We start from the raw sequence: 10,047 nt of genomic DNA, 5'->3' as shown, positions 1-10,047 counted from the left end.
TTTGTGAAGTTCTCTTGGTGTAGAGAAACAATGGGCATCCCAGGGTTGGATAAATGACTAAGCTCTCTTGTGGCCCCTTGTGGAAAGAAAACAACAAGTGTAAGAATGTTTCGTTGTGTTATATTCTTTCCACGACTAGCCCATGTAGTTAACGGGGGGTTAGGAGGGGGGTGGAACCCCCCCTTTGTTACGCTGATTGCATAGCGGGGGGAGTCACAGGGGGTTTGGGGCGTGTAGGTAACCTCACTCACTGCCCTAGAAAATTTCGGTTTTGGACCCTATGTTAGGTTGAGCGGACCCACCTATGGTTTTGTTCATGATTTTCGTACATGGTTTTGGACATGATAGTTTTTGGTCCATGGTTTTAGACACGATGGTTTTCGGTCCATGGTATTGGATGCTTCAGCATTTATAAATATGTATTGTAACATTGAAAGGAACATAATCAAAAATCAAGCTGGTAGTCCCGGTTTTGGGATCCGGGGGAAATCTCTGTATATATGTGTTTTATGTGTTATGCTCTCGCATTGTTTATTTTCTGAAGTTTAGAAATCATATGCAGGTAATTTCTGTATGAGGTTAAAACCTACATTCCCAGGCCACCAGTACTATTGACAACAAATGCCACACATAGTGAAAAAAATTTCCCTTCTCCTATGCCTCGCAATAGTTCTCAAGGAACTCTTTGCATAATTAGTTTGCCTAGTTGAACTGGACCCCTTCTGCGCATTGGTGCTAGTGCAAACACCAGCGCGGGCACCTCATCCTCACGGCACTTATGCATAACCTTCCTTGTGAACATCTACGTCGCGACTTTAATCGTAGGGTTGTTGACGCTAGAAATGGCCTACCCTCTCTTCTTCTGTAGCTTAAACTTCTTCTTGATGGCCTTTGCAATGGCCAAATCATCATTCTTTCCCTCCGATATGTTTACTGGGTCCTCCCATTTGTAAGGGAGCTGGGTAATTCTGTGAATCCAATGGTCTGTGATGGAGATGGAATCCTCTAGCCATAAGCACCCATCATGTGCTAGACAGATCAGTTGCCTGATGACCAAAATGGTCACTGGGGCACGATGGTCGTGTGACACCCATAGAAGGTTTAGAAACAGTGCTTTCTCAATTCCTCTCATCCATTTATGCGGCTCCAATTCTATGATTCTAGCTAGCATGTTGCTCTTTTGGTGCATGAGCTGCTCAATCACGAGATGCGGGAACTTCTTGTGGTTTGCGAGATCCCGATCCTAAAACTTTAGCATGGGCACTTGTCCGAAGTGCACTCCTTCAAAAATAATGTCATCAGGGAGAATTGGAGTCTGCAGAGAGCTCTTTTTCTCATCTATATCTTTAGGCACCTTTTCTTTACCCTTCTGTGGAGTAACATATGCAGGTAGACTGGTAAGAGGTTTCACACCCTCGGTTTCAACCTCCATTTCTACATCCTCCTCCTCTACCGGGGTATCTTCAAATGCTTCCTCCTCATCGGCCTCCAAATTGATAGCCTTCCCCTTTTCTACCATGGTGAGCGTAGTCCTCAGTGGATTTCTAGGTGATACATGCACCAATACCATGGCCTGCTTATCTTTCTTGGGTCTCGGCATGTGTGGTGATTTAGGTATTTCTGCAACTATCCCAATAGTTTCTGGGGCTTCCACTTCCTTAATGTCCTGCATGGCTTCCTCGATGGTCATTAATCTGGTATCCATGGTTTCTTCAGGTGCTTCCATAGTGCGATTCCAAAATTCTCTCAACATCTCGGGTAATTGCTCAATCAACAAATTCACCTTCAGAAGATTGAACAAGTCTAGGTTCATGAATGTCTGTGTGCACAACAACTCAGTCCTCAAATTGCCAAGTGTTGTTTGTTGGACATCCCTTTTTAATTTATAGCGCCTTTTGAATTTGAATTCAACCATTCCCCCCACATTTGGTCCCTTAATGCTAGATTGGCAGTAGATTTTCAAGGATCTAACCCATAAAGTTCGCCTTAAATGCTTGTGACTCACTCCGTTTGGTCTCAAACCAAACATCACATTGTGAATAGTGACTGTAACGGTCACTTTCCAACTGACCCGCATGACAGCGCAACTACCCTCACGTTGTCACGGACCCTAGGACACTTCACTACTGCACACAGTCCTGACATTGCGCAATCCCTGGGTAGAGTAGTTTATAGTCCCGTGCCTCCTTTTAGCTGCCTGAAGTGCTAAGACTATGCTTCTGTTGGCTAGTCAGATGCTCGAGCCCCTTGTGTATGTCTTCAAATGAATTCTGTTGACTTTTCCTGAGAAGAGTTCTCCATTTAACTTTACCAACTACACCGCGCCACCATTTGTGACCTCCTTAATAACATATGGTCCCAGCCAATGCATTCTGATCTTCCCTGGGAATTTATTGAACTTACTATCATAAAAGAACACCAAATCATTCACCATGAAGGTGCACAACTTAATATCTCGATCATGCCAAGGCTTTTCATGCTGCTTTTGGACCCGCTCATGAAATCTAGCCAAAAATCATTCTTCCTGGAGCTCCTCCAACTGCGTGAGCCTCTCCTCCAGGGCTCCGCGATCCGTCATGCCTATGAGCACTACTATTTGTAGACTAGGCATGATGTATTCCATGGGCATTACAACTTCCACTCCATAGACAAGCCTAAAAGGTGTATGTCCCATCAGTTTCTTGCATGTCATCCTATAAGCCCATAATACTGCATGTACATGCAAGTCCCAGTCACTTCCCTACGTGTTGCATACCTTGTTCAGCGTGTTTCACACCTTGTTGAGTGCCTCTATGTGTAGAATCTTTTGTGCGATAGCTCCTCCTACATAATGTCTTCCCAACATTAAGAGCCATTTATACCTTTGTTCGTCCAACACATGCTTATTGACTAGGTCTTTCAATGCAGAGTACATGTCCATTCGCGCAGGTTGGGGCTCTTTTCCATTGGCCTGCATCCTCCTGGCCAGATGCATGTGAAGACCATCCTGTCCATTGTACTTATCTGTTAGTCACACCCTAGGCTTCCCAAATCGTGCGTGCATCATTCTCCTACATTCGCGTTAGTCGTCAAAGTTCACTTTGAGCATACCTCAACATCTCACGGGCGTAGCACGCACTACCCAGTCCAAGGCCTGGAATCGTTGCTTTTTGGTACTTCTCTTTCAAATTTATCCAACAAGATATCTACCTCAATTTGATCTAAAAATTACTCGTGTGTGACCTCTGTCACACGGAATGGGTCGATCTTGCGGACAAGATAGACCTTCCTAGAATCTAAAGAAGACCTAATGACAAGCAAACCAACCAGACACTATCTTTCTCTAAATATGCTTTAATAAACAATAGCAAACAAGTGTTTTTAGGGCCTACCTTTGGTCCAACACAAGCTTGTGGATGCCCTCGCTCCTTTGATCCAAATGAGCTCCTTTTCGCAAATATACAAACACAAACAAGGCAAACAAGTTAAATAGCACCTGAAAAGCCAATTGCATAAAACATATTTAACATGAAAGTCAAGGAGTCCATGAAACAAATAACATAAGATACTTGTTGAGAAAAATGAGTTTGATTGTATTAATTCAAAAGAAGAAGAACTTTACAACCTTTGCCTTGACGCTGTACAAGCTCCTCCCAGGGTCCAGCAAGAAGTCTCCTCTACTTTGACAAGTTTCACTCACTCCCCAATGAAGCCAAAAAGGTATGTGATCTCTCCTCTTAAGCTCAACTAGGAAGTCTTAATTTCACCAGCATTTACCCTCAAAATGTTCAGCTTCTAACCTCTCTAGTCCTCACCCCAATGCCTGTATTTATAGTGCAATGGAGGGAAGTTACTAGGTCCTCCTTCAAAGGGATTGCTCCTTTAGTCAAGGGATTAGCTCCTTCTCTTTTGGGATGCATGAACCACCTCAGAGCGAACAATCCACATCAAAATTCCTTCTAGAAAACTCTAGAATTAACCCAAAGTGAGTTTTTTAAGATAAAGCTTGCACCTTTTGACTTTCACAGGGGTCCACACCTACACCGTTAGGGACAGAGTGGGTAGGTACGCAGCTTTTGTACACAGAAGGTGCGGGACCGCAGGTGACCATGAGAGAAAATGCGGAACTAGAGTTACATTGATTTTTAATGTCTTTCTCCCATTTCCAAAGCTTGATTGGAAGAGCTGAGGTCTTAGACTTGCTCAGGAGGACAGTACAAGTGATGATAGATCCATACTGACTGCAAATAATCATGGTGACGATATTTTTGTGTAACAGATTTCCCCCTAAAGTGCGAAGTCTATAGTAGATGAGGATTTCATTTATCATATAGGAAGAGTGAAGTACTTTATCATTTCAAGGATCATCTTGTGGAGAGCCCGGTCGGAACCTGTAAAAACATTCAATGCAAGATATATATATGAGATCATATCATTGTTGAGGTAGGCATTCCCATACTCAGATCAAAACTAAATAGAAAACTATCTACTGCTCTGATATAGGAATGATCTTGTAAAACATCATAAGTATAGACTCATGTGAACACAGTATGGACGCAGCCATATGTTTATGAATAGTCCACAACATAATGAATACAAAATTCCTCGCAGCTTGGATGGTGGAAACTAGATCCAGGGTCTTCATTTCTACTTCCTGAAATAGTACGATTCTATCCATGCGAATTAATGTGTTGAAGTCGAACATGGTAGAAACCACTTGATTATTAGTCAATGATGTAAATTGTTAACAAGTGTGAGAGAAACCACCAGTGATGTCAATGGTTCTAAAAGTACCCAGTACAATCCATGAGATGTGAATAGATGTGTTGATGTCGAACATATCACGGAATCCTTTGATCGAAATTCAATGATGTAAATTGTCGTCAAAGGCGAGAAACCTGCCATTGAGGCATGCAGATCCTAAGGTACTGACGATCTCTAGATCATCTTTCTAGATAATGAGCTGATGTCGATAGAAAGAGATCTGTCGTAGGCAAGCCCACAACACGAAATCATAGATCAAATTGAAGAAATTTAGTTGCGAGGACTGACTCAGGGACGGTCAAGATGGATGACAGATATTTTGCAGATGAATGGCTTATTGGCAGTGACCTCTTGAACACATAATGACACGACAGATGGTTTGGTGACAATTGACCCAAAGTTAATACCCAGAAACCAGCTGAAGACTTTCAATGTGGTTTGATCAACTGTTAGGCAAAGGATTTCCCAACCCAGGTGAATGAAAGTGTCGTGTTCAAGAGTGGTTACAAAGTATGAGAAATAGGCTCATTTTCCTCTTTTTCCCCCACCATTTCTGGCAAGTACCTCTTTATTTTTGACAAGCTTGAGGAGGATAACATTTGCTTGATTATAAGCTCATCCTTCGGATGAGTCCAACTTAGTTTAAATTTGAACCCTAAGAAGGAGTGGTTCGTTCCTGTTTGTAATTGAACAGGTCCTTTACTGTGAAATTTTAACGAGTCCAGTATAGGAGAAACTCGGTGTTTTTTCAATTTTAGAGAGTCTAAAAAAACTTAAGAAGACTCCAGGGTTGACCTTTTTTGTAAATTTGTGTCTCCCAAGCCCGAAAAAGTATAAAATAATACTTGAGAGAACCGCTTGATCTTTTACGACCAAGGATTAATTTTCGTTATTAGTGCCCTTGACCCGAAAAAGTAAAAAAGCGATCAATGACACGTCGTTTTATAACCAATATCGAATTCGAAACGACAAAAATCCGGCAATCTTTTCATGTTTTTACGGTCGGAAAAGAGCTGTAAGTGGACCGTCTTTTAATTCCATTTTAACGAGTTTAAAAGAAACACTCGGCAATCTTTTCATGTTTTAGGAGTCAGAAAAGAGCTTAAAGATGACTCTACATTTTTTCTCCATTGGGAAAAAGCTCGGGGTCCGCACCTTCCGTGTAGACAAAGTGCGGTCCCACGCATTGTGTCTAACCCGGAGGGTGCGTACCCCGCCGCAAGGGTTTTGAACCCAAAAATTCTCAAAAATGGACCATACAAAATTTTTTCTAGCAATTTCATTTACCATTATACTTGATGCAGATAGTACATCATGCTAGATTGGCGTGAACGAGAGCATGAAGACGTGGATGCTGCCGCATGGAATCATCAGCCTTCACTTGATGCTTTGAGGGCGTGCGGACTGTACAAATTCTGGGCCATTCCTGGCATGAGGGCTCAGGTGGATTTCTTACAGTGGCTGGTTGACAGATGGAGCATACAGGACCAGTGCTTCTTCATTGGCAGCCACCAGCTTGAAATCGAGCCGGCAGACATTTATTTTTTGACTGGTTTGCCTAAGAGAGGCGAAGACTTGACTCTGCATGGGACTAGGCCAGGTGGCCAGTCTGTCGATAGCCTCCGGCTAGAGTACTGCAACAGCCAGGCTAGAGACAAAGGGATAGACATATAGACCATATCCCATCCTGAACTCATCGTGATTGCGTTTACTGTCACCAGATTTTGCGGAGCTGCCGCATTACATATTGCCACCGTATCCCAGATGCGTATGGCAGTTGATTGCTTTCGAGGCACCATCTTCAACTGGTGCGATGCTGTGCTGGCCAATGTGAAAGGCCAACTGACCAGGGCCAAGATCGGACGACTAAAGACCTTTGGTTATGGGGCTTTGGTCGTGAGTTTTGGCCTGGAGAGGGTTCCTATGCTGATCCTGCAACACCTTACTGTTGGAGCTGGGCTTCCTCGAGAGCCCAAACTGATGCGATGGGTCGCAGTCATGGCCCGTCACCCGGACGAGAGGACAGAGGTTGCTCGATTCAAACCTGAGTATTTCCAATGGTTGGAAAACCAATTCTTTTCCATTTAGGACTTCCCTTACGCTGGGATAGATTTTCGTGGTGACCCAGACATGGCTCTTCCACTAGGAGAGCAGTGGGATGACTCAGGTAAAATCCTTTTCAACATTTTTTCTATTTTAATTTTTTTTTGTTATTTTCCATCATCTCAAAACTGGTAGCAAAAGTTTCAAATGCAGATGTGGGTCCACAGCGAGCAGCCGCTCTCCGGCCTTTTGATAGGAAGCAACCAGTTGCACCCGTGCCTGCCCCGCAAGACGAATCAACAGAGGTTTTGGCTGAGTTGGAGGGTCATCTCGAGCGTTTAATAGGAGATATTCCCGAGACCACTATAGATGACATTCCTCGTCGACTTCAGCGCTATGTGATTGGAGTCCCGGGACCTTTTAGGAGGTTCCTTTGCAAGGTGGCCCGGACAGTGGTTTCTTATAGAGATCATCACGAGTGATAGGATGATCGCATATTGTGGGCACATGTGACATTTTTGTTTTTTGTACTTATCATTTTTGCCGATCATAAGGTGTTTTTCAACCTATGATCGAAGACGATGTATTTTTTGACACACTCCTATATATATATCACTATTACCGGCTTATCTTGTAAATCATGTTATGGAATGGTTTTAAATTTACATGTATGATTATTGCAAATGTCTATTTAACATTCGAGAAGAAATTGCATCTGCTAATGTATTTAAAGACCTTGGAATATGCTGATATTCAATGTAATCAAATTCACGTTCCAAGAGACGCACTCTTAAAAATAATCTCAATAACACTGGATTTCTAATGGCATACACTCTATTAAGCTGTAATACAACGAGTTCAGAATCTAACCTCACTATCAAACTCTGAATCCCAAATGAAATAGATTCAGATAATAACTCAATCACTGCACTATACTCGGCAATGTTGTTTGTTGTTTGATCGAGGTTTACCCCATGCATAGAAACTAACTCGTCAGAGGGCGAATAGATAACCGAAGCTGTGGAAGAGATGTTCTATGTATTACGACAAGCACCATCAGCAAATCCAATGTATGTTTGGAGAGGCATCGACATCTGCAATATCAAGAGTAAAACCAAGATAAGCAGGAATAATGACGAAAAAACACTCTCTAGGCTAAGCACACTTTTTAAACTAAAACACACCAGCTAGAAAGAAAAACTAACCTAACTAAAAAATCTCCATACCCATTCTTTTAAGCATAATACCTCTTCAGGTAAAGACCATTTCTGGGTTTACCTAAAGAGTCCCCGTCAAAGTCTACCAATTCATAGGCCCCTTTTGCTAGCTTTCACTTGACAATATAGGGACCATGCCACATAGGAACGAATTTTCCAGTGCCTAATTTATCATTAGCTTGATCATATAATAACAGTAGGTCTCCTTTCGAAAAATTTCAAGGGGTCACATTTCGATCATACTGAGCTTTCATACGTTTTGCGTGAGTCTCGATCGCCAATGCAGCATCACGTCGATTCTCATCTAATTGAGCTAAGTATAACAAACACTTTTCCTCTTCGGAAGTGGCTGGAAGTAACTCGATGGCCATTTGCAGTGACGAGATTTCGCATTCAATGGGTAACACAGCTTCCAAACCATAGACCAGTTGGAAAGGAGTGAACCCTGTTGATGTTTTTACTGAAGTTTGGTACGCCCAAAGCGCTGAAAATAGCATGTTGTGCCAATTCGACCGATGAATCCCAATGATTCGTCGGATCATGATAACTAAAACTTTGTTGATGGATTCAACCAGACCATTCGCTTATGGATAATAAGGGGTTGAAATATCGTGACGTAAACCAAGCTGGCCTGTAAGTTCAGTCATCATAATGTTTTGAAAATGACGCCCATGATCAGGGATTATCGCTTGTGGGACACCAAATCTAGCAATTATATGATTGAACACGAAAATTGCAGCTGTTTTTCCGTCTACCTCAAATGTAGGCATCGCCTCGGCCCACTTAGTAAAATAATCTACCGCAAGGATGATATACGCATGCCCCCCGGCCGAGTGAGGGTTACATGCAATAAAATTGATACCCCATTTAGCAAAAGGACCAACGGCAATTATAGGGTGGAGAGGAGCAGGTGGAGCGCGCATCCTACGATAAAAAATCTGGCAGTTGTGGCATTTTCGGACCGCCGTAATACAATGTTTAAACAAAGACGGCCAGACGTAGCCAGTGCGCAATATCTTTTGGGTTGTGGCATACCCAGACATATGACCGCCACACGCTCTAGAGTGACAGTCATTTAGAACCCTTTCAGCTTCTTCGTGAGTTAAGCAACATCGAAAAATAGAGTTCGCCCCACGGCGATAAAGAGTATCTCCAATAATTTTGAATTGTTGGGACTGGAATCGAATTTTCCGACGTTCCGACCTTGAAATTTCTGGCCGAAAGGATTGGGTTTGGAGATAGACGATGATATCCCCATACCATGGATCTAAAGTGCTGATTAGAAACAAGGATTCGTCCGCAATGGGCTCCTCCGCCACAGTTTCCGTGTCAGCACGCGGGAAGTCACACATTAACTCCGCAAAAACTAAAGATTTCTTAGACTTAGATTTCTCAAACTCCAAGTCGAACTCCTGCATGATAACGATCCATTTAGAGTACTTTCCCCCTAGCAATTGCTTGGTCAAAATGTAGATCATAGGGTTGCAATCCGAAATTACCATAGTTTTATGTAGTAAAATGTAGTGACGAAAACGTTGGACAGCTTGAACGGCTGCCAATGCCAATTTATCCACATGTGAATATTTTAGCTCAGTTGGATTTAACGTTCGACTAAGGTAATATATCACATGTTCCATTCCAAATTCATCTTCCTGAACTAAGACCATTCCAATGGTGGAATGGGAGGCGACGAGATACAAGAAGTAATCCTGGTTGTAGTTGGGAGGATGCAACAACGGTGCATGGGTCAACGCGTGTTTGAGTGCATCAAAAGATTTCTTAGCTATCTCATCCCAATAGAATGGAGTGCTCTGTTTCAACAACCAGGTAAAACCCTTTGTAACCTCAGCGTAGTTAGGAATGAATCATCGTAAAAAGTTTGCTTTCCCCTGCAAACTTTGGAGTTGGCGAAGACTCGAAGGAGGAGGCAAATTGATGATGGCTTCGACCTTCGAGGGATCAACGCAAATGTCGGCTTTCGAAACTACAAATCCCAGCAATCGACCCATTTCTATATAGAAGAAACATTTGTGTGGGTTCAACC

Source organism: Pinus tabuliformis, chromosome 9 (genome assembly GCF_031772625.1).
Source record: "Pinus tabuliformis cultivar Carrire ecotype Pingquan chromosome 9, CPIR1, whole genome shotgun sequence".
Classification (NCBI taxonomy): Eukaryota; Viridiplantae; Streptophyta; class Pinopsida; order Pinales; family Pinaceae; genus Pinus; species Pinus tabuliformis.
The sequence above is the reverse complement of the archived record's forward strand: the minus strand, read 5'-3'. Positions refer to the sequence as shown.